This window comes from Triticum dicoccoides, chromosome 2B (genome assembly GCF_002162155.2).
Source record: "Triticum dicoccoides isolate Atlit2015 ecotype Zavitan chromosome 2B, WEW_v2.0, whole genome shotgun sequence".
Taxonomy (NCBI): Eukaryota; Viridiplantae; Streptophyta; class Magnoliopsida; order Poales; family Poaceae; genus Triticum; species Triticum dicoccoides.
Window position 1 is genome coordinate 583,868,279 of NC_041383.1, and position 5,848 is coordinate 583,874,126.

Sequence of the window (5,848 nt, forward strand, 5' to 3'; positions counted from 1 at the left end):
GCCACAAGGGCCCAAGGCGCCTAGGGTTTGGGGAGGGGGCGCACCCACCTAACTTGGGGGGCAAGTTTCCCCTCTTCCCCCCCATGGCCGCACCCTAGATGGGTTTTGGGATGGCCGCCGCCCCTAGGGGTGGAACCCTAGGTGGGGGCGCAGCCCTCCCTCTCCCCTATATATACTTGAGGACTTTGGGGCTGCCAACAGATGAGTTTGACCTCTCCTTGGCGCAGCCCTACCTCTCTCCCACCTCCTCTCCCGCGGTGCTTGGGGAAGCCCTGCAGGATTGCCACGCTCCTCCACCACCACCACGCCATTGTGCTGCTGCTAGACGGAGTCTTCCTCAACCACTCCCTCTATCCTTGCTGGATCAAGGCATGGGGGACGTCACCGGGCTGTACATGTGTTGAACACGGAGGTGCCGTCCGTTCGGCACTAGGATCTCCAGTGATTTGGATCACGACGAGTACGACTCCTTCAACCCCGTTCTCTTGAACGCTTCCGCTTAGAGATCTACAAGAGTATGTAGATGCACTCTCCTTCCCCTCGTTGCTGGTTTCTCCATAGATAGATCTTGGTGACACGTAGGAAAATTTTGAATTTCTACTACGTTCCCCAACACTTTCACGGTGTCAAACCTCGCGAATATTTCAAGGATCATCATATCTATCCCTGATATGTTATAGTTCATCACGAAGCTCTAGTAGCTTGGTGGCAATGTCTTTGGAGAAACATCACTATCTCATCTGGAAGATTAACTCCCACTCGATTCAAGTGATTGTTGTACCCAGACATTCTGAGTACAAGCTCAACGATTGAGCTTTTCTCCCTTAGTTTGTAGGCTAAGAAACTCGTCGGAGGTCTCATCCCTTTTGACGTTGGCACGAGCCTGAAATCCTAGCTTCAGCCCTCGGAACATCTCATATGTTCCGCGACGTTTCAAAATCGTCTTCGGTGCCTCAATTCTAAACCGTTTAACATTACTGAACTGTCATCAAAACGTGTATGTCAGATGTTCGCAACATCCACAAACGATGTTCGAGGTTGAGCACACCGAGCGGTGCATTAAGGACATATGCCTTCTGTGCAGCAATGAGGACAATCCTCAGTATATGGACCCAGTCCGCATAATTGCTACTACCAACTTTCAACTAAATTTTCTCTATGAACATATCTAAAACAGTAGAACTGAAACGCGAGCTACGACATAATTTGCAAAGACCTTTTGACTATGTTCAGGATAATTAAGTTCATCTAAAGAACTAGCACTTAAATAGACATCCCTATAGTCATCTAAGTGATACATGATCCGAGTCAACTAGGCCATGTCCGATCATCACGTGAGACGGACTAGTCATCATCGGTGAACATCTTCATGTTGATCGTATCTACTATTCGACTCATGCTCGACCTTTCGGTCTCTTGTGTTCGAGGCCATGTCTGTACATGCTAGGCTCGTCAAGTCAACCTAAGTGTTTCGCGTGTGTAAATCTGCCTTACACCCGTTGTATGCGAATGTTAGAATCTATCACACCCGATCATCACGTGGTGCTTCGAAACAACGAACCTTCGCAACGGTGCACAGTTAGGGGGAACACTTGCTTGAAATTTTAGTGAGGGATCATCTTATTTACTACTGTAGTTCTAAGCAAATAAGATGCAAAAATATGATAAACATCACATGCAATCAAATAGTGACATGATATGGCCAATATCATTTTGCTCCTTTTGATCTCCATCTTCGGGGCGCCATGATCATCATCGTTACCGGCATGACACCATGATCTCCATCATCATGATCTCCATCATCGTGTCTCCATGAAGTTGTCTCGCCAACTATTACTTCTACTACTATGGCTAACGGTTTAGCAATGAAGTAAAGTAATTACATGGCGTTATTCAGTGACACGCAGGTCATACAATAAATAAAGACAACTCCTATGACTCCTGCCGGTTGTCATACTCATCGACATGCAAGTCGTGATTCCTATTACAAGAATATGATCAATCTCATACATCATATATATTTCATTCATCACATCCTTTTTGGCCATATCACATCACACAGCATATGCTGCAAAAACAAGTTAGACGTCCTCTAATTGTTGTTACATGTTTTACGTGGATGCTGTAGGTTTCTAGCAAGAACGTTTCTTACCTACGCCAAAACCACAACGTGATATGCCAATTGCTATTTACCCTTCATAAGGACCCTTTTCATCGAATCTGATCCGACTAAAGTGGGAGAGACTGGCACCCGCTAGCCACCTTATGCAACAAGTGCATGTCAGTCGGCGGAACCTGTCTCACGTAAGTGTACGTGTAAGGTCGGTCCGGGCCGCTTCATCCCACAATACCATTGAAACAAGATAGGACTAGTAACATTAAGCATATTGAAAAAAATCAACAACCACAACAACTTGTGTTCTACTCGTGCATAGAATCTACGCAATAGACCTAGCTCATGATGCCACTGTTGGGGAACGTAGCAGAAATTCAAAATTTTCTACGCATCACCAAGATCAATCTATGGAGATACTAGCAACGAGAGAGAGAGAGGGAGTGCATCTTCATACCCTTGAAGATCGCTAAGCGGAAGCATTACAAGAACGCGGTCGGTGGAGTCGTTCACGAAGCGATTCAGATCGCGGCCGAATCCGATCTAAGCACCGAACAACGGTGCTTCCGCATTCAACACACGTACAGCCCGGGGACGTCTCCTCCTTCTTGATCCAGCAAGGGGAGAGGAGAAGTTGAGGGAGAACTCCGACAACACGACGGCATGGTGGTGATGGAGCTCGTGGTTCTCCGGCAGGGCTTCACCAAGCACTACGGAGGAGGTGGAGGTGTTGGAGGAGGGAGGGGCTGCGCCAGGGAAGAGGTCACGGCTGCCCTCCAATCTCCTCACTATATATAGGGGCAAGGGGAGAGGGGGAGGCGCCCTAGGGTTTCCCCTAGGGGGCGGCGGCCAAGCAGATTGGATCTCCCTAGGGAAAATCCTAGGGAGACTTGCCCCCCAAGCCAAGCAGATGGAGGATTGCCTCCCAAGCTAGGTGGAGGCGCCTCACATCCCCAAATAACGTGGGAAAGGGTGTGGGGGGCGCACCACCCCTTAGTGGGCTGGTTTGCTCCTTCCCCTTTCGCCCATGAGGCCCTCTAACACTTGTCGGGACTCCCAAAATACCTTTCGGTCATGCTGGCCATAGCCTGGTACCCCCGGAACACTTCCGGACTACAATACCCTTCGTCCAATATATCGATCTTCACCGGCGGTCCATTCCGGAACTCCTCGTGACGTCCGGGATCACATCCGGGACTCCGAACTACCTTCGGTAACCACATACTATTTCCCATAACAACTCTAGCGTCACCGAACCTTAAGTGTGTAGACCCTACGGGTTCGGAAACCATGCAGACATGACCGAGACGTTCTCCGGGCAATAACCAACAGCGGGATCTGGATACCCATGTTGGCTCCCACATGTTCCACGATGATCTCATCGGATGAACCACGATGTCGAGGATTCAATCAATCCCGTATACAATTCCCTTTGTCCATTGGTATGTTACTTGCCCGAGATTCGATCGGCGGTATCCCTATACCTTGTTCAATCTCGTTACCGGCAAGTCTCTTTACTCGTTCCGTAATGCATGATCCCGTGACTAACTACTTAGTCACATTGAGCTCATTATGATGATGCATTACCGAGTGGGCCCAGAGATACCTCTCCGTCATACGGAGTGACAAATCCCAGTCTCGATTTGTGCCAACCCAACAAACACTTTCGGAGATACCTGTAGTGCACCTTTATAGTCACCCAGTTACGTTGTGACGTTTGGTACACCCAAAGCATTCCTACGGTATCCGGGAGTTGCACAATCTCATGGTCTGAGGAAATGATACTTGACATTAGAAAAGCTCTTAGCAAACGAACTACATGATCTTGTGCTATGCTTAGGATTGGGTCTTGTCCATCACATCATTCTCCTAATGATGTAATCCCGTTATCAATGACATCCAATGTCCATGGTTAGGAAACCATAACCATCTATTGATCAACAAGCTAGTCAACTAGAGGCTCACTAGGGACATGTTGTGGTCTATGTATTCACACATGTATTACGATTTCCAGTTAATACAATTATAGCATGAACAATAGATAATTATCATGAACAAAGAAATACAATAATAACCATTTTATTATTGCCTCTAGGGCATATTTCCAACACTTTAATTCATTTTATGTTGGTTATTGCCCTCAAGCATGTAATAATGTTGCGCACGCGAGATCGATCCTGGTCGAGAGCTCTTTTTTGGCACTAGTTAGCTTGCGCAGCGTTGAAGGGGCACAACAGGACCTCCCAGTACGCTCCCACCCTCGAATCGATGCATTGGCTGGCCCGGATTGGGCTGCATCCAGCTGGCCCAACTTTGAATAGGCCACAATCCTCCTAGCTGGGCTGCCCTAGCGCGGTAGACGTTGCCAATGCAGCCGAATGGATCTGAGATCGCTATCTGTAGCTAGAAGACACAAAGAGAAGCTGGATTTGTGGAGTTCTATTGAGCTAGCGTGCATTTTCTGCAATATGCTTACAGTTATAAGTTATACTTGTCTATTATAGTTACATAATCAAGTTTAATACCTATTTAATCCTATAATACCCTAATCAAATAATATAAGTCACATGTATTTTCATTTTGGTTCTCATGTTATTAACCTAAATTTTCATCAAGCAATTCCTGCAGCAACGTGCGGGCTATCCTCTAGTTCTATAAGTACACAACATCCTTGCAACATATCCCAAGGAGAGTTTCGATCAGGCGCCCAATGGTGTCCAATGAGGGATGACCATACAATGGGGCATGACCAATGTCATGGTCGAAACAGATGCACAACCACTAGTCCAAGCCGTCAACAATTCGAAGAGTTTCAATCTTGCGTCCAATAGTGTCCTGTTTAGGGAGATTAAAGCCCTGGCTATGCTTCACTTTAATTCATTTTATGTTGGTTATTGCCCTCAAGCATGTAATAATGTTGCGCACGTATTAGTGACGTATGGTTCGAAGATGGCGCTTGAGCCCGAAGCCGTTTGGCCGGGTGATGTACGTACCTGCATCCCTGATTTGGTTGTCGGGCAATGCATTCACCATATGTAAAGGATTCTAATTGAGTTGTCGATCATGACACGCGCTCGCCATGTGGCCCGATGGGCCCCATGCCTTATCCTTCTCCTCTTGTCCATCCATTCACTCTCGCACCACTATCTCTTCATCTTCTCCTCTTTTTTCATCTCCCTCTCTTGCTCATGTCACTCACTCCCCGACCAAAGTTGTGTGGCGTGCACTATAGGCAGATGGAAATCAACGCCCACTGTTGCACGCGATGGGGCCAATTGTTGCTAGGACAGTCATCATGCTACTATAAGACGCTCGCCATTGCTGCAAGGGTCTTCTATGGCAAGCTGACACAATGGACATCTATTCTGTGATTGGCGACAAGTGATGCTACCAACCATGTGATGCTTGCATGATGCCGCAAGGCGTCAACGAGGCGGCGTCAACGAGGATGATATGATGGTGCAACAATGTTGCGGCCAGCTATGCGCAATGCAATGAGCCCAAGAGCGCGTTGTTGAGATGATGGATCCCCTTCCTCCCTCCTCCCCCTCCTCCCCCTCTCGCCCCTGCCGTCCTGCCTCCCGCCCCTGCTCGCCGGCCAGAGCTCGGTCGCCCTCCGCTCCCCTCGCTGGCGCCCTCTCTCCCGCCTCCCCTGTCTCCCCTCGGGTGGGGCTCTCTCCTCCGTCTTCCCTGCTGCCTGTGCTTGGATCTCACTTCTGGGCCCTTGCATCCGAT